At 48.1% G+C, this 24,370-nt stretch overlaps 1 protein-coding gene across 8 annotated transcripts in view; it reads left to right on the forward strand.

The window, feature by feature from the left end:
• The first annotated feature begins 6,826 nt into the window (after positions 1-6,826).
• Positions 6,827-24,370, forward strand: part of ANKRD11 (ankyrin repeat domain containing 11) — a 155,958-nt gene continuing 138,414 nt past the window's right edge. For 4 of the 8 annotated variants that reach the window (XM_074839229.1, XM_074839223.1, XM_074839233.1 and 1 more), the window contains exon 1: positions 6,827-7,061. The gene's annotated coding sequence lies outside the window, so the exon portion shown is untranslated. Of the gene's footprint in view, positions 7,062-13,881; positions 13,901-14,032; positions 14,235-16,872; positions 17,179-24,370 lie in introns of those variants that run through there. The other 4 variants (XM_074839224.1, XM_074839230.1, XM_074839225.1 and 1 more) reach the window with 3 other exon arrangements.

Raw genomic sequence — 24,370 nt, forward strand, 5'->3', positions numbered from 1 at the left:
AGTGTGCCAGGACCCAGGGGGCTGTGGAGCCCCCCCAGTGTCCCCCAGCCCCTCAGGGTACCATCGCCACGCACATCCCTACCTCCACTTCACTCAAGGCACATCACACCTTGTTTCCATCCATTTTCTGATTGGACCTGTTGCCCATTAGACCTGATCTATTGAAGAGTTGCGTCGTTTAACTAGAATTACAGCCCGATCAGAAGTGAAGCAGTGCAGTTTGCTTAGATGGGACTTGACTGACTTCTGCCAGGCTGACCTGAGGGAGAACTAACTGGGTTTCATGACGCCTGCCTTACAGCTTTGCTCCAGCTTCAGTGGAGACAGACTTGCACCCGTTTAATGACCGGAGGGCAACGAAAGCCAAATGGGTCCAACTCCAGCACAGACGACTGCCCAGCTGAGTCTGGGTGGGCTCACTGACCGAAACAAGCAGCATTTCGGGTCCGTAGGTCAGCTGGGCTCTCTCTGCGATGCTCCCAGCCCACAGATGCAAGCCTCCACACGACAAAACCATACCAAACTATGAGGACAGCTCATTTACAGATGCACCACGTAGCTGGGGTTGACGTGATTCCTATTCCTCCTTTCACACCGTGCCTCAAAGACAACCAGATGATGAAGCACCAGGAGGGAGGGCTGGGGGTCATTGCCTCGCTGGTGCCAACACAAAGCGATGCCAGAAAGGAGAGCCAAGAGGTTTTGCCCTACGTGCAGCCGGTGGCCGCCGTGGCTGCGCTGCGACTTCTGCGTGGGCAGCTCGGACTGTGCTGCGAACGCGGAAGCGAGTGCTGTCCTCTCTGTGTGCGCGGGAGATGACCTTGGGAAAGGTGGCTTCAGTCACTGCCCTTGGACTGGCAATATGCTCCTTTGGGAGTAAGCCAATATTCTGAGAAGACAGATATAACCTGATCCAGGCTTGGCCTCGCTGGGATGTGGTCCAGCCATGACATCACTCAGTAATGCCACGTGTATTTACTACGGGGGGAAGGTGCTGGATTGGAGTCTGAAATCCCTGGTTTATCTCCTGAGCAGGTTAGGAACAGGAAGCAGCATTAGCAGCCCCATCTTGTGCTTTTCAGGCCGAGAGAAATCAGTTTCCACAGCCAACACAGCCCTCAGCTCTGCCACTGCTGAGAACTCCCATCTCCCGCTGCCACGCTCCCCGTAAGACAGCCTTCCCACCCTTGCTCCTGCCCCCCAAGTCCTGGGAAGCTCCTTGCAGGAAGCCATCAGCCCCCCCAGCTCAGCACCCACCCCTTTCGACACAGCACTGTGCCAACCGAGTGAATGGATACCTGGAGTCAGGTGGCCACCACGCCATCCACAGGCTTCCCATCAATAATGAATCAAAGGATTAAATGTAGAGCTGAAGCTGCTAGAAGGTAAATTCAGACTTGTATTTAAAAGGTGAAACGTTGCTGTAACCCACCCAGCAGCATAAGCCAGGACTCCTCTGTGGCAGGACAAAAACACACAGCTCAGTGCTGGCTAGGAGGCCCCAGAGCGTTCCAGCACCCTTCAGCAGTGTGCATCTCTGTCACGTACCAGATGGTTTTTTTTAGATGACTTCTTTGCAGATGACAAGTCAAGGTCAAGGGATAGATGCTCCCCTTCAGCAGAGCACGGCCAAGTATCCAGGAAAGCCTTAGGCTCAGGAACAAAGGACAAGTTTAAACGACCACACATCTGTCTCTCGAGCACAGTGAAACTCCTCACCAGGGAAGAGATCTGCTCAGCAGATAGCCTTTTTATATGAGCCAGTCCAAAACCATCACACCTATTCCTCCAGGAACAGCTTGGGATCACTGCAAGTCCCAGTGCTTCCTGCTGCTGTTGCCAGCCCCACTTCCCAACCGGAATGCTCCTCCCCGGGGGCCAGGAGGGCACCCCAGCCCCACGGCGAGGCAGCCGACAGGCTTAAGGCATAACTGGGACGCAGTGTTGGGGTACAAACTCTTCTCTGAGTCACCTCTAAAACCAGAGAGTTTAAGATAGGTAGGTGACAGATGGCTATAGGCAGGGGATCACAGGGAATCAGCCATACAGCAGCAGCGACTGAACCGCCTGCCAGTCATGGCTTACGAATCGCTGGAAAAGCAAAGTAAATGCAGGCAAGAAGGAGCAACGCTCTGACAGAGTGACACGGGTACCTCTCAGCTTAGCTCGCAGGGGTAGAGCGGGAGGAGGGAAATTGCTTGTTTGTGACTCAAAGGCCACAACTGAGCAGATTGCTCCCCGGGAGCACGCTCCCCAGAGAGCTGCTGAAGCCGCACAGCTCGGGAGAAACCCAGGAATCCATCTGTGTGCGGGAGGTGGCTGAAGTCATCTCCAAACCCCGCAGACTGGAGGAGGTCAGTAAGCTCCAAGCGAGCAACTGTCACTCCACACCCCTGAAATCCATAAGCAGACTAGAAACCTAAAGCCTGTCATTAGGAATCATAAAAGCAGTAATTAGAACAAGACTGTCACGAGTTCACGCCTAGAACATCAATACGAGGCGTTTACCCAGCAGCGGGGGACCACTGCCCTCGGAAAGCAGCATCCTCCAGGGATGGAGCAGGCCTAAAGCTCCACGGACTTGCTATTTGTGTAGGAACCATGTAAATAGACTCACTATCCATGGGCGCAGCTCAGAGCTTTGAGGGGTCCAACAATATTGCTGCCTGTGGAGGCCAAGGGCATGGTGTAGCACGGGAGCTGAATCAGCTCCTGGTTCGCTGGCTCTGCCTGTCCTCAGCCCCAGTGTGTGGTCCTGGTGCTTCGCTGGGCTGACGCTGCACCTCAGCTGATTGCACAGTGGGCTGCATCGAGTTAAACCTTCAGAAAAAGGCTGATTTTGGTATGAGTGAGCTGTTGCATTTGTTTAGCCTTATTATTTAATCACATCTCAGAGCTGTGAGCAACCACCTCGGGTGAAAGCCTAGTCTCTTATTTCTTAATGGCATCACAGGCAGAAGGGCTTGTTTTAAGTTGGAGCTGTCCTTTAACAAAAAACAAACAAGGATGGCTTGAAAGTAGCTTTATTTAAGGAAAATGAGATTATGTGCAGAGTTAGGGAGGTTTCTGCTGCAGTACCAAGAGCATCAGCTGTACTCCTTGCTGGCTTTCCAAATGGCTGCCTTTCTAAATGGCTGCTTTGTTTGCCAAAACCATCTCTCTTCAAAATGTTAATAGATGACATTAATTAAAACATGAGCCAAGCTTAAAGTAAAGGTTCTTCTAATCAAAGTTCTTCTCAAGTTTTATTCTCTTGGCCTCTGATGTTGGCACTCGACTGGTCACACAGGGTTTATTTACCCTGATGTGTGACTGTAGTAAGTCATAAATCACACATTACCTAATCTATTAAAAATAGATCCCCATCTTTCCACCCTGATAGGAGCTGAATCAGCAGAGAACCGCACCCACATTAACACAGACCAGGTATTTTTGCCCTTACGGCTGACATCACGGTTCCTTCCATCACGAGACGGTTGCTGTAGAGCTCCAAGGGAGCTCAGCTGAAGTAGAGATGAGAATGCTCACCCGTAGCTTGCAAAAGCAGGGGAGCGGCTGATGCAGATCCCACCTCCAGAGTTAGGCAAGGAAGGAGTAACGGAGCAAGGACCAAAGGGTCACAGAGCTCCTTCCCCAAAGTTAGTGTCCTTTTAGCTCGCTGTGACAGACAGAAATAGGCCTGAAAGCACATTCCCCAAGCGGCCTAATTTCTCTGCCCTCACGCAATGTTCTCTTTCCTCCTCAGCACCAGAGTATTTGTTTTATTTTAGGATCTGAGAGCTCACAACCTTTAGTGAAGGATAAAGGTGCTCAACAATCAACTATAGCTTGGTGTTTTTTTCCTCTTAAGTATTGCAATTAAGTTGCAAGGAGCAAAAGCCATCCCAGGGTAACAAAACCAAGCAGGTTAAACATCCTCAACACAGAAGTCTCACCTAGAAAAACAGCAGAACAGCCCCCAGCTGAAATCATTCCCTGCCCCCCGCCCCGCTGTTAGCTTGCTTTCACCAAGTACTTTTAATGTCCCTCCCTGAAACAGCCTGTTAGTCCACGCTGTTGTGTTCAAGTAGAAAAAGGTCAGGATGACACAGAAAGGATTTAACTTCCTCCCCAGCACTGTATCTTTGACCTGGATGACATTCAAGTCCGTCAAGGAAGCAGTTACAGCCAACTATATTTAGGAAATTACAAAACATATTTCCCCCCTCATCTACTCACTCAGAGGCACCAGAGAGGCAAACACTTATTTGTGGTGTTTTCAGTGGAGTATGACAAGGAGCTTAATGGAAGGGAGGACAAAAAAACCCCAACAACCTTTCTTTTGACTGGTTTAGTAGGTCTTATGGAGGAGGAAGATGGAGGAGATAAAAAGACTAAGCCTAAGTAGAACACAGGACCAGCTTAACAGGCTCAGAATAAATCTCTCTCATGCTGTTATTTAACAGTGAAGTCGGACACGTGCTCCTGAGCCACTCCTTCATCACTACTGAGCCCAGCAAAGAGATTTTTCTTCCTGGGGGACTACTGGCATCCTCAGCACTTGGGAACAATCCTTAAGGCTGCCAAATGTGCGACTCAAAGTGGAACTGCGAATGCCAAAAAAGCAATTACGGTATGGGTCACACTCCTGGAAGAGGGGGGTTAAAAAACCAGAACAATTACTGATGAGGTCACTGGTAGAGCTGCTGCCTCGAGGGTTCCCCATCCTCAGCAACCAAAACAAAACACAGTGACGCAGCCGTGCAGGCAGCTGCCACCCACACCAGGACACCTCGGCCACCCGGTCTGGGCGGGGAGCTGCACACCGGTCCCCATTTTGTACTTGCTGTGAAGATCTGCTCCGTAAACATGGTTGTTCCCTGGGGGATACTGCAGCGTTCGGTTTACCCTGATGACACGAGGGGCTCTGGCACTAGATGTGTGGTAGGAAATAGAGGTACACAACAAGCATTCCTGTTCTGCAGAAGGGTTGGGCTGAGCTCAGGCATGAGCAGCTGTGAGTAACAAGATCTACCCGTACTTTTGAAGTTACCTTAGTGCTGGAGAGCACAAATGTGACAGGTGGGAACACAGCGACTGTCAGGAGGAGATCCCACAGCCTCGCTGAGGCTCGAGGCACTGCTGCAGCCGGACAGGAGGACAGACACCAGCAGTGTCACCTCAAGTACAGGAACGGAGCCTCATGTGGCTGCTCATGGCAGCCAAGCACGCCCGCACGCGCTTCTGCGGCTTGCACAAGCCAGTGGGACAAAGGCAGGAGGCTCACCTAGCAAGAAAAAACATCCTCATTTGGAGAGCCAAGGGGTTGGTTGTCTAGAAGAGACCCTGTAAATAAAAACAGCACAAAAGCCTCTTGGTATTGTGATATCAGCACTTGAAAGGATCAGAGGAAAAAAAAAAAAATCATAATGACACAGGCTGGTGAGGAGCAAGCGACCCGTCCCAGGGCTGGGAGGGAGCGCAGCCTGTTCTGATGTGCCCTCGCCATACAGCGGAGCTCGCCCGGGCCTGGCGGAGAAGCCACGCTGGGCAGCCTTCCCCTGGGGATGGCGTGAGGGCTGTGCAGCCCCGCGCCCTCCGCTCCAATCGGGGCACTCGTGGGCCAGCCCAGAACCTCACCTGCGCGATCCCTTCTCTGTCCTACTGACACACAAACAGTGGTTTAAGTAAAGAACTTCCAAGATGAGTTTCTCATTAACGCTGCCTCTTGTGAAAGCAAAAGAAAACGTTTGGCATTAAGAACTTTTAATGAGGATGCCATGAAGGAATTCGGCCCCAAACCACGAAGGGATTTGCCGTTCAGACGCTGTGGCCATGCAGCAGGCGACGGTGGGATTACAACGCCAAGTTAATGCCCGACGTCTCCCGACGAGCAGCACAGTAACGTGTCACCTACCGTCCCCCTGCGCCCACCCTGGCCCTCGGAACCCACCGCCCCGGGAGCAAACGTGCACCCAGCACCCACCGACGGCGTTTCACAGGTCAGCATGTTACCCCGCCGTTGATTTTCGGTGCACAAATACCGACAGTCAAGGTACCAGTCACCCACCCCTTGATCGCGTTAAAACGGGGAGTCCCCATTCGCGGTGTTTCACACAAACGAGGGGCAGCACCCGGGGGAGCAGCGGGGGCCACTCCTCAGGGGATGGGTTTGAATAACTGGTGGGGAAACGCACCGGAGGGGGGGGCGGCCGGGAGCTCCGGGGGGGGGCGGCACCGGCGAGGCGACCTGCCACGGGCTCTACCGGGGCCGGGAGTGTGTGTGTGTGTGGGGGGGAGACAGGACACGGGCCTGACCCCGCACCACCCACCGCCGCCGCCGCCGCCGCCGCCGCCGCCCGGGGCGGGCGGTGCAGGCCCGGGCCACCGCAGCGGGTGGCACAACTGCGGGGAGCTGCGTCCCGCTCCTGGCGGCGGAGCGGCGCCTCATCACATCCCGCCCGGGACCGGGGGGAGCGGGGCCAACCCTCCACCGCGAGGCCCGCCCCGGTGCTCGGCGCTGTACGCGCAGGCCCCGCCCCGGAAACGCCGCCACGCTCGTGACCTCTAGGGAACCCACCAATGAGCCGCCGCGCCGCCGGGACACGTCAGCCAATGGCGGCCGCCCCTCTCGGCCCCGCCTCCTCGCTCCCGTCATCCCCCGCGCGCGACGGGGGGGGGGCGCGCCGCGTTTCACTCCCCCCCCCGCCCCTCCCCTCCTGCGGTCAACGTGTTGACGTCGCGTCGCGCTGGGCCGTCGTTCCACCAATAGGGCGCGCCGACGCGGCGGGCCAATGAGCGGCAGCGTCTCAGCGGTGGCCGATCGGGCGGGCGGGCGGCAGCGCTGCGAGCCGAGGCCGAGCGCGGCGGGGCCATGGAGCGCGCGGCCGGGAGGCGCCGCCGCCACTGCCCGCGCCCCCTCCGTTAGTCCCGCGCCGCCGCCGCCCCCCCTCAGCGCCGCCGCCACCGCCGCAGCACCCCCTTCCCCCCCCCCGCCGCCTCCTCTATGCGGCGGGGCCGGCGGAGCCGCAGGCCTCGCTCCCCCGCGAGGCTGCCCTCGGCCCGCTGAGCCCGGAGCGCCGGTAAGAGGCGGAGGAGTTGAGGGGAGGGGGGGGGGTGGAGCGGGGCCTAGGCGGGGGGTGATTGGTCTGGGGGGGGTAGAGGGGAGGCGGGGGGGTGAGGGCAGAGGGGACAGTGGGAATGGCGGGGAGGGGGGCGGTGGGAGAGGGCTGTACGGGGTCGGGTTGAGGGGAGAAAGCGACGTACCGAGGATGTACGGTTTTGTGGGGGGGGTGGTGGGGGTGGTTAAGGGCTGTTTGGAGAGAGAAAGGGCTCGGGGGGGACAAGGGAGACCCGCGGGGGGGTCGCTGGATGGGGAGAGGGCCTGGTGAGGGGCAGGGGAAAGGAGGGGGTGGCTGGGGTGAGGAGGATTTGGGGGGAGGTGGTGTGTGGAGAGGGTGGGGGGGGAGTTGCAGAGAGCGCGGGGGCTGATAAATATTTAGGGGTGTGGAGAATTGTGGGGTGCGCTTTGGGGGGGGGGAGAACACGGGGCCGCAGTGTGGGTCATGTATGCCCCCCCCCCCCCGCCTCACCCGTTCACCCTGGGTTTTTTGGGGGGGACACACAGCGTGCAGAGGTGCGTTGGGGGAGGCGGGAGGGGAGCCCGCATTCTGGGGTGAGCGCTGTGCTGGGAGGAACAATACCAAAAGTTGTCTGAAATGGTAATTTCCGTTTCCCATTTCATCATCCCCGGGTAGGCGTTAGCCCTGCGTGTGTGTGCGCAGAGGATGGAGCTGAACCGAGCTGCCGCCAGCCAGCCTGGCTGATCCGCGTTTATTTATTTATTTTCTAGTTTAATCTTTAAATTGCTTGGTATTTTTCTCCTCGGAGAAGCCTTTGTGTGTCGGGGAGGGTCTGCTCGACACCTTTGCCCCTTAGGAAAGAGGAGGGGTGAACAAAAAAAAAAAACAACCCAACCCAAAACAGCTGCACTTCTGCAGTCCAGAATTAACCTCCCCCAGTCCGGTAGATTGATTGCATGTTTAGAAAGGCAAATCGCCGCTCTCCCCCACCCCTCGCCTCGAAGGGAGCCGGGATGAGCTGAGCCCTTGATGCCCTCTGCCCTTTCCCAGAGAGAGCAGCTGTCCTGCGAGGAGGGTGTGCGTGCGGATTGAAAGCCGGCCTGTTCATTGAGGCACAAGAGTCGGTGTGTGTAGGGATTGGCCTCTACTCTAAGCTTGGAGATCTGTTTTGATATCCAGTTGCAGGAAAGGGTTCCTCCCCCCTCCTAGTTTTGTACACAAAGTCCTCTCTTACCGCTGGGGACATGGCCCTATAGGCAGCAAACACATTCCAGGCAGCTCTTGAAGCAAAATTCCCTCCTGAGATGGCTTCTGAAATTGGGTATAGACTTTTTTTTCTCCTGCCTGGTGTACGCAAAGATATTCAGCTGAAAACATCTTGCGAATGTAATGCTTTGTAGGTGCTGTGTGCTTTCCTAAAATTTGTATAAATTTGGGAGTTAAATGTATTCTTCCTTTTTTCTGGTTTGTTCATAAAATGGAGCATTTTTATGTAATCACTCCATTTATTTCCTTTTTCTGAGGAGAAAAAGCACTCCATGGAGTCATGGAGAGGGAAAAGGAGATTAACTCTTGCATGTTTTCAGACGGCATTGAGACATGCTTTTGTGTGTGCTCTACCAGGAACTAAATATTTAACTTGATTAACTTAAAAACAAGAAGTTGGTGTTTTTACAGAATGGATTTACTGGCAGATTAAAGGTGTGTATTGGAGCACTTTTCAATGGACGTGCGATAGAAGGGTTTAAAATGTGCTGTGGAGCGAGACCTACATTGACTCCCTGTCTGGGCAGGGAAACTCTTGGGCACCTCGTTTTGTTATGCCTGAGAAACATCGCCCTGAAGCTGCGTGACCTGTTTTCTTTCAGTGGGAAGCGCTCCGTCCTCAGTGGAAGATCTCACTCTGAGGGGTGGTCTGTGTCTGTCCCCAAAGCAGAGCCTTGTCTGCGCTACCGCGTCTGCTCCTGGTTAGGTGTGTCTGGGGTTTGTGGAGCTCAGCTTTTTTTTATGCGGAGATGCTCTGGGTCTCTTTGGTTCTAGGAGAACTTGTCAGTCCTAAAGGAGGTAGCGCAGAAGGGTATGAAACTTGCCAGGGCACATCTTGTCTGCGTCCTCTCTTGAAAAGGGCGGTCTGGGCTTCACTGGAGTTTGCTGTGAACCTGTATTGTTAGGCGAGCTGGGACTTGCATCACCCCCAGACTTGTCTAAGTGGTGAGGGTTTGGTTTGTGAAATTTGCAGCAGGCTGAGTTGCCCGTACAGCGAGCAACACACTGGAATTCGGAGACATATGAGCCCTTTGATTCCTGCCCTCCAACTCGATCAGTCCCCAGCTATTTCTTTACTTATTTCTGTTCTAAATAGTGATTACAGGCGCCCTGGTCATGTGAGCGTTAGCTGCTTTGACAGGCTGGAAACTGGAGATGTTATGTTTACTGTTTCACAGTTGGGTTTTACTGTTCAGGTCTGCTTCTGCTTTTAAAAATGAATTCGTCTGCATCTCCATTTCATAAAAATGTGGCTCAGGGTGAATTGATTTTTTTTTTTCTAATGTGCTGCTTTTTGTTTTTATGGTGTTGTAATAGCATTTTCTCAGACTTAAACATACCGATTGTCCATGTGAATGTTGGTTTTGGATGGGGGAAGAAAACTCAAAAAACCAAACCAAAAAACCCTCCAGCAAAGCACTGGGCTTCATTTCTTCCTTCATGTGTGCTAGACAACCTGTTAAGATTATTTCATTTTCTACTTATGTTTTAATTGACTGAGTCCCCAAAAATGCTTCTAAACAAAGCGGAGCGTGTCGTGGTGTCGTGCAGCATTTTTCCGCTGTTCAGTAGAGCAGACAAATGTATTTCTTTAGGGTCAGTGAAGACTAGTCGTGTTAATCAATACTGTACCAGCAGTGTTCCCTTTTCAGTAAACCAGATGGACTACTTACAACTGGTGGTGATTATTTTAACTGTGTAATTGTAACATGGCTGTGTGATGACAGTGTTTCCTGCAGATACTTCAAAGGAAGGTTCCTGACAAGTATATCTTTACAGCGTTTAATCTGTACTCTTTGTCTTTATGTTGTGGCTTTTGGACATGTGTTTGAAGTACTTGGATTTTTTTTTTTTTTTACCTCCTGCTTTTCTATACATTAAAAGGCGGCAAAACTCTGTAATAATGAAGTGTCTCAAGTACAGGAATAAACCCAGGATTTGGGGGGGCTTCCACAGCAGTGTATTGGTTTTGGTTAGTTTTAGGCCCATGCAGTGACTAAGGCAAAAACTAGGAAGAGCTTTAAGTTACTGTGAGGAAACAGCAGTATTTTTTTTGAAATAGTGCTTGAATTTTCTGTAAGTGTGTATGTGGCTTTGTTTTGGGGGAAAATATGTTCGGTGGCAACTCAAGTCTTAACTGGGACAGTCTAATTACCTGGTGAAGAAATCCTTCTCTGAGGGAAGGAAACGCACAGAACCGGAGCTGGTTAATTACATTTTGTAAAATTATGGAGTGACGGCTTTCCTATGAGGTTAGCCCCTCTTCCTCCCTCCCTGCCGAGTACCTGAATTTCAGGCTCGACAGTCTGCCTTATGGATTGAAATTCTTCCTCGGTATTAAGATTAAATGGTGGTAGATACACAGCAAGTAGTGGCAGGTACTACTTTTCGGTACAGGGAAGCAAATAATACTTGGAAATATTTACATGGTGGTGGTTGTTCTAATCGTATTTCCTTGATGAGGCTCTAGTAAAGGTGGCTTGTCTGCTACCTCCATCGCCAGTGAGAATTGCATGAATTTCAGTTGTAAAAGGCTGTGGAAAGAAACTGGTGTCTCCATAGCAAAGATTTTAGTGTTTCGTGATAACCTTGCATATATTTTTACCCCATCTAATTTAAAACAGTCTGCACGACACTTTACAGGAATGATTTGTATGCAGCTTTTAAATATTTTCTTCTTCCTGCAAGAGAGATGAGCGGCACGGAGCTGTCTTTTCTGAGGGTGCAGAGCACTGGGATCCTCAGCCAAGTGTTATGTAATTTGTATGCCACTGATGCATGATCATTAAAAAATACTTGCCTAAATGTTAAAGGAAAGCTTGTGTAGTCAATTATTTGAAATCACAAGCATTCTAAACAGTATGGGTTTGTGCCTGGGTAGAGTATGCTCAGGCAAAATGCTGTCTCTGGTGTCCTGCTGGGGTGGGGGGAAGAACCTCCTGGGCCCATGGTCTGGAGGCTCTTTTTGAGTGTATTGGCCTGTACCTGGAATTTTCAAGCTTTCCCGTGTGAGAACTGATGTGTTCTGGTGTATGTTCTCATGCAGCTGTTGGGTATTTAAAAATCTTAATTTGTCTGAGTCTGGGTGGTGGTGCTGGCTTCATCTGTGGCTAGTTACAGGTGATGCCAATTTGTAATCCTTTACAAGTGTATAAAAAAAATAAAAAGAAGCTTAAATGCTAATAGCAGTGAAAAATCTGTTCAGTGTGTAGCGTGTGTGAAGAAAGCAGGCACACACGTTGGTCTGTGTAGTCTCTGTCAGCTGAGCTGAGGGCTTTTAAAAATCTGTTCTAATTTTTATGCTGTATGTGGAATGGCTAATCCCATAAAAGCCTCGCACCTTTTGACAGATGAAACGCTGCTGTTCTTAACTTATTTGAGCAAAATATTTTTATAGATGGTATTAGCTCTGTGGCTCCAAGGGTAATGCAGTCCTTACACGAGAAAGATCTTGCTTTGATCTGACAGCTTTCAAGATCCATTTCCAATCACTGAGTTCCATTAACTCTGTTTATAATGGTGCCCTCAGACTTTTTTCTGTTTATGTGACTCTTTAGGGTGTTAACATTTCTGAGTATATGAGTTCTTTTTAATAAACTGAAGGAGTAATTGGGGTCAGGAAAGGAAATAATCCTGTTAGAAGGTGCAGTTAATTATATCGGATATTTTGGGCTCCAAAATTCTTCCTCTTGATTCTTTCATGTTTTCCCCAAACTGTAGAATGTAGAGAAATTACCAAATCACCACCAAAATAGGACAGTGGGGCAGGGTGGCGTCTGTGCAGTTAATTTTGGGAGTGTGAAACGAGCACAACTGCAGGCTTGCTGGCTGTGAGGGTGGTGGAGGAGAGGAGGGGAGGCTTCCCTGGTGATCTGACTCTTCCCTTCGTGGTCCTGCGCCTGTGGAGCACGGTGCGGGAGCCCTGGAGCTCAGCAGCACCCACGCAGACAATGGGTGCTGGCTCTCAGTGGGACCTCCCCGCCCGCTCTCTTTGGGGCACTGCTGGGGTCTTCCCAGACCTCACGTGTGAGAAACTGTCCTGGGTTTCCCACCCCTTTCAGTTTTGGTAGTGAGAAGGCGTGAGCTCCTGAAGAGGACTTCTGAAACCTGTGTCTCTCCTTTTTCTGACATTTTTTAATTTCATCATGTGAATAAGTTGTTCTACTTGTAGCAGTGTAGCTGTTGTGAACAGAGGCTGACATTGCAGTCTGCGAAGGCCGAGGCATTGGAAGATGCTGCCCCAAAGTAAACAAAAAGTGTGTAGTAGTCCGTAGTGATGCGGGGTAGCAATGACGGAGAGTGAATTAGCTGTTGTAGCCAGAAGAAAGTGATGTTTTTTTCTAGGTCAGGGTTGAAGGCACTGTCAGGGTGGTGATGTGAAGCATATATTACTGTCTGCATTGTCCCTGCCATATGGATGTGTGCAGTACTGCCCTTGGCATTCATGCATTGAATTATTTATCCTCTAAAAATCCGTAGGCAGCTTTTCTTCCCCGTCTTGAAGAAAACCAAAGTTATCCGATGTGTATTTTAAAAATAAATCTTCCACTGTAAATTATTGCAGCAGCAGGAGCAAGCTATTGATTGTATATTGCGTTTGTGTTAGTAAATCAAAGGTTGCAACATTTGATATTTTGTGGAAACACTGAAATATTAATTCTGCTGTTAGGTGCAAGTGTGTTCATGCTGGTGTTGGGTTCCTATGTGACTAAAATGCATGCCTGTTTCTTCTTTAGCAACCAAATTTACAGACTTTGAAAATGGAAAGGGTAGAAAACTTTTCAGTATGTTGGAAAGAAGCTTTGTCTCAGCTGTCTGGGAGCTGATGTTTTTCACGCATTTGAACAGGGAGAAAACATCTCTTTTCCTCTTGTGTTGTATTGGATTTGCTCAGAGAGAGTGTTCAGGTGGTCCCTGTTTGAGTGTAGGCTTCAGGTCCTCAGCTGAGGCTGTCAGCGTCCGGGGGGTGTCGTGGTGGGGTGGTTAAATGGCTGTGGGTAATCGGGGGAGGGAGGGAGGGGAGGCAAACACTGAAGGAAGATGGCTCTAATTTTTTTTTTAGAGGCTGACAGCTTTGCAGTGTAGAAAGGTCTAAAATAGAGCAGTATAAAGCTGCTAAATTGTATCACAGACACGGCAAAGAAGAGAGATGCTCCCCTCTAAAAATCCACCCCAATCCAGAGGCAGCCTGTCGCTAAGGCTTGACAGCCTGTGCAGCAAGAGGCAGAAGAGCAAGGTTTTGAAAGTACTGTGCTGCTCTGAATACCCTGATATGAAATGAAAGTGTGTGTAATCAGGAACTCCTTAAAAAAATACATTAAAGAGCTTTAAAGGGAAATCAGGTGAATGTAAACTTCATTATTAAGTAGAAAATGCTTAACTGCAGTTCATGGTGCATCTTCATTTTAAATAAAGCACACATGAAAGTGCTCCCCTCCCCCTGAGCCCAGAGCGTTATCAGCTTATCTGGGCAGGAGTTCAGAGCCATAAAAACTATATCCTGCTTACACCTTCCAGCCTATCCTATGACCTGCTCTGTGTAAACAAGTTGTGCCAGGAGCTCCAAATTGCTAGTAAGTAGCTGGGTTTTCTGCAGGCTGGTTAGGTCCGGGAGGAGCTGAGATAAAGTTCCAAGAAGTTCTCTGTTGGGAATGGTCTCCTGATAGCTGCCTTCTTCAGGGAGGAGGTAACCGCTCTGATATCCTGCTGGCTGTGGCAGTGACCGTATCCTATGAAAAGCAGTGATCTTCTGGGTAGACTTTACACTTTCGGTCTGGTGTTTTCCACGTTATGGAGGATGATGGCTGTTGCAGATTGTGAAATGTCAGTGTTGTCGTAACAACACACGCCGCTCGCTGCACCGACTGTCGTTCTGCTGTTGCGTCAGGTCTTGGATGGACTGAAGATGTAAGCCTATTTATAAAGCACTGCTATAGTTATACCTTTAGAGAGATGGATGAGATTAGCCATGCCGATGCTGGGAAGAGATATAGGTAGATACGGGGAAGGGGGGGTGTGTGTGCGAGGGGAGAAACATCCTGCTGGTGGCTGTGCTGTGGTTGTTGAAATACCACTGGGTGAGCTGGTGCTCTAGTTACAGTGTTTGGCTGCTTCCCATAGCTAGCTGTCTCCTTGGTTTCATCTTGCAGCTCGGCACAGGCAGATACATTTATCCGAACTAGATCGTGGGTCTGTAATGAGCAAGCTTGGGTATTTTTGTGTGTAAAACTTTCCCTTTCTGAGCAGTTCAAGAGTTGAAGACACTAGCCAGGTTTGAAGCCTGTTCTCCTTGAACATTGACCCTTTTATTCCAACTCGTGCAGTTTCTTGTCCTACCAACTCTGAAAGGATGTGAGAATACACTAGTTTTGAAAATTAGGGTAGCTGATGACTGCTGTATCATGTGTAGTTTCCTTCCTGTCTCTTGACACACGTCGGGGTACTGTGTGATGGCTGTCCTGGTCTCGGATCTGTTTGTTGCTCCCCATTTTGCCAGCAGCCCAGAAGGCTTCTGGCTTTTGGACTGGGATCTGAGGTGCCTTGCATTGCTCAGAGTTGCTCTGTTATGGGTGATGGTGGCGAATTAAGTTGCCTTCCCCTGTGATCAGCACTGGTACCAGGGTGTTAAACTTGTTCTGTGGCCTTTCAGTTAGCCCTCATCATGGGAGAGGAGATCAGACGAGAAGTCGACTTGGTAGCTTTTCCCTGGTGTGCTGAGTAGTGCTCCTTAGTTAGAAAGCTACAGGTTGTAGTCTTAAAATGCTGAGTTTACTTCTGCAGTCTGTTCTGTCTGCTAGCTTCCCCTACTTCACCCACCATAATATTTCTTCTCCCTTCTGTCTGTCCCTCCCCCTTCCTGGGAGCCTCATCTGATGGAGGTTCTGCTCGGTGCTCTGCTCTCGCCTTGGTCCTCCTCATCCAGGAGTCTTGTCTCTAATTTTAGCCTGTCTGCCTTTTGATGTTCCCTCCCGTCTGTTCCTGCCTTTCTCCTTTTCTCTGAGATCATCCTGCATCTTCATCTCCCTCTCGAGATCTGGGCCTTATTTTTGCAGGGTGGGAGGAAAGCGCTTGAAAATGGAGTGGAGCCGCAGTAGCGTTGCGAGGTGGAGGATCTGAGGGTGTGGAGACTTCTGCCAGGAATGAGAGTTTGGGGTGCTGGCAGCCTGGGTCTGCTGTTTGCCTGCTGTGCTCACCACTAATGGCTCATTACCCCTCCTGCATCGCCCTCATGGCCTATTGTCTCTGGTTAGATCAGCTTTTGAATCTTGGCCTTAAGGAGCCGTCCTGTATTTGAAGGATGGGCTCTTTTGGACGTTACCAGTAATAGTTGTAGGCAGGATTTACTCTTAGGGAGCAGTGCAGGTAATTGAAATCTGCAAGGATGCCTCTGATAGTCCCTTCCGAGCTGTTATCTTGTCCATCTGGTGCTAATTCACTTGATGCAGCTTGCAGTAGGGAAGGGCGCAGGGGAGGTCTGCTGGCAGCGTTGCATGCTCAGTATTGCCTAGCAGCCTGGCTTTCCCCTGATCCGCCTGCCGTTTGCTCGGGCATGAAAGCTGCAAGGTTTTCTCTAGAATTCTACTTCGTGTTAGCATGCATTTGCTTACGTTCACAGAGAAAATGACTTTTCTAATACGGATGCATTTTGACACAGTAAGCCAGTTCTCCGCTAAAGGATGCAGAGCACCTCGGCGGAAAGCTGGGTACCCGACCCGAAAGCTCTGGCATCCGGAAAGGTACCTTGGCCTGGTGGGATTCATCTGCTTGAAGACTAGTGGGGATGGTGTGTGTACGCATAATCTGATTTGTGCACAGAATATAAATACTTGCTGTTGCAGACATGCAGCCTGTGGTTTTAGAAGTCCTTTTGTGAAAACAACATTCAAGCCCTCCACTACTGCAGCACAGAGCTTCAGTAGAAACCCAATCCTAGCAATTAGTGAGGGTTTTAAAAGGAACCTAGCAACTGCTACTGTAGTTTGATTTGCAGATTTTCTTTTCTTTTTTTTCCTAGTCTAAGGTTTGTAGCTGTTTTCTTTGCGTTGTGTGGAGATAGTCTGCATATTGCTGTAGAGAGAAAGGTGGAGGGAGTCGTGGATCAGTGACTAAATTAGTTGAAATGATAATGGTTATGCTGCTGTGGGCTCTGCAGCAAGTGATCCTCGGGGAAAGTGGAGCATGACTGGAATATATTCGGTGGTATGTGAATTTGGTGTTTGTGGGTAACCTGAGCTCACCTGTAAAGAGTTTTGTTACCCAGATACTTTCTGACCTAACTTGCTTTTGTCAACAGTCGCACCAGATGATTAACGAATGATGCTTTCCATGAGTGTGGTTATGTAAAATGTTAATATGCTGCGTTTTTTCAGATCAGCTTTATAACGTGCGCAGGGCTTTAAGTCGAACTTCAAAGAAAGTAGTTTGCTTTATGGTTGAACCTATGAGCAGTTTTATGTGCAGGGTGGAGTGAACTTGTGGAGAATATTGCAGTTTTCCCACTGCCATAAAAAGTTATGATCCTCATGATTCAAGTATTGTTCTGTAGGTGGAGGCAAGAGACAGATGCAGAGGTCAGTGGGAGCGTGTATGGAGTAAGTCCAGATGTGCCAGCGGAGTGAATGCCGTCTTCTGTGTTCCCAGCTCGCTGAAACGGGTTCAAAAAGTGCCTTGTGCTCTTTCTGGGTCTTCCTAAGAAACCTGCACCTGTGTTACTCGCGGAACAGGCAGACCATTTCCATGGGAAAGGAACTTGGCAGGGGAACCGTGAAACGCGGCTGAGAGGGCTGCTTTTTTCCAATGCAGTATTTTAAACTGTTCTTAAAACGTGGCGCTTCAGAGTGGAAAAGAGACTGTAAGTCAGTTTATAACCTACTTTCTTTCTTTGGGCTTTTCTTTGGGGTATGAGCCAAGTGAGTTAAAAAAATAAATAAGTGGCTGCCTCTTGAACGAGCCTTACTTCACTCATGCTTCAGAAGATATTTAAAAACTAAGATATATTCCCTAAAAAAAGGACTGTTTAGGCTGAGCTTGGTGGGAGAGTAAGATAACCTTTTAAAGCCTTAACTGCGGGCTTTTGTAAAAGTATCTGACAACGGGGTCTCATTGACCTGTGCTGCTTTTAAACCCTGGTGAGGTATAAGACTCTCCTAGCTGTAGTGTCAACGCCACAAATCCTGAGGTATAAAACACTTTCCAGTTTTCAATAAGTAAGTTATAGCTGATTAAAATAAGTCACTATTCCAGTTTCAGTCAGATCTCTATAAATATTCTGAGTGACTTAGCCTCTCGTTTAAAACATTTTCTCCTGGGATGAGGAGGTATAAATGTGCTCTTTGTTTGCAGCCAGGAAAATTAAAAGATCACAACGTTCAAAAACGTACATGTTAGATCTTCTGGAAAACTGTTTCTTAAAGAATGTATACTATATCTAAATGTGCAAATACCTTTGTTAAGGTGGTTTGCTTTCCATTCTGCTAGCTTGAAGAAATTTTTTCTGAATACATTAAAACTTGAAAAAAAATTTCCTTATCTTTAGATGATCCATTAGCTGTTATAGCCTGCCTTTTATTTATTTTTGTAAACACATGTGTGAATGTAAACATTTTATCCAGAATGGCCTTGCAAATGTTCCTGCATTAACATATATTGTCATGGAGAATAATTTTCATTTAACTGTAATTTGCTTTATATTTTCCTCCCTGGTTGCCATAGAAACGCAGTCCGATGTGGCAGTGACTACTCACAGGAGCTAGGTTATGCATTGCCTTTATAATGGACCTCTGTTAATCATGCTGCAGTTTTCACTGAAGGAACCATGATTATTTGCAGGCAGCACTTTATTTATATAAGCTGTAAGATGCCTGTGGTACCTCAGCTTAATATTCGGAGTTATCAAGGGTGCTTTACTCTTCTGCAGAAGTTTTGTCATAAGAACTGTCTATGTATTATGATGATTGTGGAATTGATATATATTTACTTAAATTTAATGCCAGTTAGACTTCATTTTCAATTTTCATTTCATTTGCTGTAATAGCCTAACTAGTAACACTCTTTCCTGTGGTTCAGTTTAAGATCTTAAACGTTCGAAACACAACATTGAAACATTTGTTATCCTTATCTGTGCATAAAAAGTTGACTTGCTTTTCATAATAACATGTTTGTGTCTTTACGGTGGTGGCTGCAGCCAGGCAAACACCTTCTTTTCTTCCCCAAGCCCGGCATCTAACAACAGTGAGCTTTGTCTGACAGAGCGGTACCAAAGCACTTAATCACGCTTCGAAGAAAAAAAGTGTTTCCTTTTGGTTAAGAGCAGGTAGAAAGAGGGTGAAGAAGGATTTTAGTCATGTCTGTTGCCTGTCTGTGGATTTTGGGTTTGTTTTGCACCTCTTGTTTTTTTGACTGTCTTGTCCACATCAACCTCACGCCACAGCTGCTGTTCTTCTGAGCGGTGCCCACAGTTCCCTTTGATTTACTTCCACTCGGGACTCCCCAGGCTCAGGAAATGCAGATGTTGGGCGTTACAGACCACTGCAGCTGGTTTTACAGCTGAAGGTAGCAGGGCCATCCCAAGGCAGAGGTGGTTTAGGGCCCTTCCTACGCGCCATTGCAGCGTGGTGGGCTAAATGGGGCTGAAGTGGATCCCTTAAGCGTGTAGAAGCCAGTGATTTCTTTTCTTGATTGTGCCTTCAAGCACAATTCCACCTCCAGGAGTATCAGTGCTCAGATGCCTGACATTTTAGGATGCACTTGGAAAATAGAGGGCCACTGATCTCTTCCTTTGTCCATGACTTGTTGAAACCTTGGAAGGACTTGCCTTCCAGCTACTGAGATAAGAATCGCAGTGGCAGCAGTTCAAACTGAATTCAGTCAATTAGCAAATGATTCATTTTTGCTTAATGGGATAAGCTAAAGGAGAGAAAATCTACCACTTGGGATTCTCTTTTGTCTGTGTGCTTTCATGGCAGAAGCCTTAAGCTGTAACTTAGAGAAGTGAATTTCACTTGCCTCCCAAATCAGGCTCCTCAAAATGAATTCTAAGCCTGGTTTTAAGTCTTAAAGAAAAATTGTACGTTGGCCCTTTTCTTTCCTGCCCTTCGTGGTTAGACACCAATTGTTGGTTACGTAAGTCCGGATTACTCCAGCACGTGGATGCTTTCAGATGCATATGGTCTCACAGTTATTTCTTGGTACTTTACAGAAAGAATTGAGTAACATTTTGTTCTGTAATGCAGTATTAAGAAACTGGGCAATTTTTTTCTGTAATGGCGTATAAACAAGTAGTGATAACATCCTATTTAAAGCGTTTGGAGGAGGTAGGGCTAAGGAGGGGAGGCAGGGCTGAATCAAGTTTTATTTTTCTTATACCTACACACCATATTTTAGTACAGTTTTGCTTGCTTTCCATGAAAGCTGTGGGCTATTCTGAATTAACTATTTTTGAGGTGTATAAGCACAGTGCGCTGTGTGTGCTGTGGGTATGGAGTAGCCTTGTTAATAAATGTTACTCACCTCTGTTCCCCTTTGAGTATTTCTGTGTCTTTCACCGTATGATGTTGGTGCTCTTTTGCTGTTTACAAGAGGCAGATGTGATTCATAGTCAAAGGCCAATCTAATTTTAATAAAAGTCTGGAAAATGACTTGGCTGTGGTCAGGACTTTTGGGTCTTGTGTAGATGCTTTTGCATTTTTCCTCTTTCTTTTCTTCTACCTGTTATCACATAAATGCTCAGAATTGACCATTAGTTTGTGTTCTTCAGTGACAGGTTTGGGATACCCAGATGTACCTTTTCAAAGGGGGGGGGTAATGCATTCTGACAGTGCCAGCATCTTGACACTATCAGATGGGACAGTCAGACTTGCTGACGATTTGTGAAATAATGAACAGTTACTCTCTGTAATATATAGGTTTATCTGAATTTTATTCCATTTCTGCTTAACTTCAGCTACCTGAAAATCAAGTGTTCCACGCCAAATGCTTTATAATTTGGAAATATTTTATTTGAGAGTTAAGTATTAAAATATGTAATAGCGTAAGAAAATATTAGCAATTTTTTGAGCTGGTCTTGAGTTGATATTTCTGACATCATTTGAACAGCGTCATATGAGAGTGAAGGTAGAGGTGTGCAGTGGCTGTTTAGCCTGTGGCTCAAGTCGAGGGGATGTCATTAGATTGGTGGAGCGTAGCTGGGCAGTTTGCTTAACTCGTTTAAAACAACCAAGCAACCAACAAACCCACATGACCCTGCACTCTGTATGTAAATGGGTGCGTACAATGGCTAACTTGGAGACAGCTTGTGTTGTCTGACTCTTTCCCAGGTCTGAGGCAGCTATTTTAGCAAACCTTTGAGGTGTTTTTTTTCCAAAGGTGTGGTCCTGAAGGGCTGCTCGATGACTTGCAATGTGAGCACAGTTGCAGGTGTAAACTAATGCATGTGGTGACTAAGTTACCTGTTGTGGACTCATTGAATGGGCTCCTTTACCTGATAATTGGGTTAAACATTCATTCGTTAGCACGGAAGAGCAGAGTGGCTTTGGTGGCAGTGAGAGTATTTGACTCTGAAGCTTCACTCTCAGAGTATTTTAAGGTTCATTTATTTGCACTCGGGTTTGGTCTGACAGCTAATACGTTATCTTATCAGAAGTCATGAAAAAGTGTTAATTGCAGATAAAACGTAAAGCCAAACTGTCGTTCTGCTCCCTCCTGTTCTTGGACACTTGGGTTGACTTTGAGCCCCTTTGCATCCCGTGTCCTGCCTTGAAGGCAGCGTTGGATTTAGCTCCGTTAATTGTGCGTGAGATCTGGAAGGGAAGCGTGCTTTCTAACACGGCCTGGACACGGGGCTGTTACCAAGACAGTGGTGCAAATGGGGATGAGATGTGGGGTGGTGGAGAGTTCAGAGGAGCTGCCTCGTGTGCAGTCGTGGGCAGAGGGATTTCTTCAGGGAGTGGGTGAATTGTTTCCTTCTGCTCTGAACAGCCTCTTAATGAACTGCCCTCTCCAGGGTGCAGAGAGATTAACCTCCCGTGGCTAACTTCAACCTGGGAGACTTCCACCATATTGCAGCCTTCAAGTGTTTGTATCTAAAAATACATTTGTGCTGCTGTGCAACGGACTCGAGGCACGTTAATCTTTTTTTCTTTAAGGAGACTTGTCTTACTGGATGAACTACTGTGTAAATCGTATTTTTGCTGTGCAGTATTAGCATTTCTCTTCTTCCAACAGAAAAATGTGGTGGAAATAATTGTTCTGGTTGGAATTCCCTCTCTGACAACAATAGCAGAAATGGGGTGGGGTTGTTTGAAGATGTTTAATGATGAAAAGTTTTGGAGGAGCGAGCTCTCCCAAGCTGCACAGGCTTCACCATGTGATTCCTCTTTACTGTTTAGTCTTCTGCAGAAACCGCGGCGATCTCGCAACTGGCTGTTTGAATAGTTTTGACCACTTCTGTCTTTTCTGAGCACAACTGTTGAAGAATGCTTTGTCTGTCAGATCTCCTTTGCTCTACTACATTCTCTCATTCAGCTGTCTTCATTTGGTTGTAATTTAGCGCTTTTTCTTCAGATGGGGAAGAATGAAAGCCTACCAGGCTAACACCTCGAAGCAGTACTTGGAGTTATTGCTACCTCTGTGTGTAGTGATTCATCCTGGAGGCAGACAGCTTGCTGCCCTCAATACCTCATGGTAGTTCCAGACAAATTCAGATGTTGTGCTTCAGCATTTCTGGCTCATGTAGTCTCAGCAGTGATGCTTCTGTTTGTTATAAGGCTTGTTTCTAGGTAACTTCAGAGAACATTTTATGGTAGCAGTAGCACGAGGGCTAGTTTAGACACAGCGCGGGTAGCTGCAGGTGAGTTTACTGCCTTGCGTTGAATAACTTGGTAGCTGATGTTCTCGCAGCGAGTTATAACTTGAATTCTTGCTGTTTGTGCCACTGGGGAAGCTGCAGTGGGGCGTTTGAGGTCTGGGCTATAAAATGGCTTGCAGCAAACATTGCGTAAGCGTGTGTAGCTTTGGTGTCAGCGCTTACTGTTTTCTGTGTGTTCCTCAGGGGGACGCTGTTTTTACCTGTCAAGATATTTAGATTCAGAGTATATTTTTGTCCTTCAATGTTTGGCTTACTTGGACTGATTTTGGTACAGGAGCTCACCTGCTGCATTCGCTAAACTTTTATCCCGTGTTTTCCTGAGACCTGCTGTTGATGTTCATCAGCAATAGGGCTCAGTCACAACCTACTTAGAGAACTGAAGCCATTTGTAAGGAAACTTTCTTTAAAATATGGATGGCATTAGAGGGACTCAAGCTTAAAATTAGAAACTGTTTATGATGCGCAGTTGTAGTTGTTTACCTTGAACCATAATTATCTTATTTCCTGAGTTAAAAACGTCACGTCAGCTTGCTGAAGCAAGAGTTGATGACAAAGGAATTGTTTTTAGCCACCAGCAGAGCAAAGAACACTTCAAATGTGTGTCTAAATATGATTTTATAACCTAAAGTGTAGCACACTCAGGATTTTAAATTGGCTCTGGAAGTTGCGTGGGCTTATGGGTAGGCCATTTGGCTGGGGATCAAGGGACTGGGTTTAATCCTAACTCTCTGTCCTTTTGTCCTCTGAGCGTTTTCCTTGCCACCCTCTGAGCTGTTTATTTGGACGGTGATGTGTTTGAAGGAAGGGATATGCCCTTTCGCTAGGTGTTTGTAGATCTTCTCGGGGTGTGGTGTCACGGCATGGCCCGAGCCAGTTCACCGCTGCTGCGGGGGGTGAGGCTCCCCCACCCTCCCTGGCCAGCGCTGCCTCTTCCCAGGGCGCACGAGCCAATTCCGCCCCTTCTGAGTTGGGAGACCGGTAGGCAGAGGAAGATGAGTAGGATTTCTGCTGGGCTGGCGGGTTAAGCTGATTTATGGCCAAGCTCCAGAGGTGGCCCGAGGGAGAAGCAGGGATCCAGCGGGCAGAGATCTCCCTGCTCAGCTTTGCTCAGCTGTAACTGGTAACTTCACCTGCTGCCCTCGAACCCCTCCTGAGGAGCTGGGGTGCCACTAACGTACACAGACAGACGTTTGACTTCCTTGTTCTATTACATAGTAATACTCTCTGGTGAGGCTTTGTGGCTGAGGTGCCCTGTGCCCCCCTCTTACTGTTTTCCAGGCTTGCTGCCCGTAGCTGAGCGAGGCTGCAGCAGCCTGCTGCTTCATCACCGTTACCCGGTGCTGCCAGGATGTTCATTTTTCAGGAGAATGGAAAATGGGAGGGGAGCAACTTCTTTAATGATGGCAACTGCTACTTAAACCTGTTCAGGGCTTAGAATAGAAGGGGGGGGGGGGGGAAATCAGTGGAAGCTGTAGGTGCTTTCAATTTATGTGGTATTTTAAAGAATCTTTTTTTTCTGACCTTAACTTGCCAGGACCTAGACAATAGGGGAGAGATGCTGTGTGTAAATGAAGGAGGTGCTTCCTTTAGGGTTTCTCCTTGCTATGTAATTTGAGGTGATTGTAAGGCACTTGTCATAACTCTAGAAACTGAAGACTTGAGCACATCTTAAGAAATGCATTTTCCACATCGCTTTCTGGGGACCTCCCGGGTCATCAAGCCAGGTCTGCTGCTACGGCAGGTAACGGTGTCATCTAATCCTTCTAGCGGCTGTAGGTGTCTGGGTGTGAGCCTTTGAGACCTGCATATTCTTAAGAAAAAGAAACCTGTGTCTGAGTTGAAGTGTCTGGTTGTAATGGTCGTGTGACTACGCAGAATCTTCTTGGCTGAGGCGATTGTATACCGCAGCTTGGAGCGGGTGATTGTGCACTCCTTGGATAAGTTTGCTCTGTTTTCTCCCTCTGAGAGAGAGACTGTGTATGTTCTTGAAGGTGGAATGGTGACTTCCTTGACTTCTCCTTGGCTAATTAGTGTATTTTAAAATGGGATGCTTGCATCCTTTTCACGAATCAGCTTTCAGAAAGGAAATGCTGCAGTTATTAATAGTAACCTGTGTCAAATTTGCCACTGAATTGCATCGTTGCAAATATCTGGGACTATAAAGGTGACAAATGTGTCT

The sequence above is a fragment of the Strix aluco genome, chromosome 14 (genome assembly GCF_031877795.1).
Source record: "Strix aluco isolate bStrAlu1 chromosome 14, bStrAlu1.hap1, whole genome shotgun sequence".
NCBI lineage: Eukaryota > Metazoa > Chordata > Aves > Strigiformes > Strigidae > Strix > Strix aluco.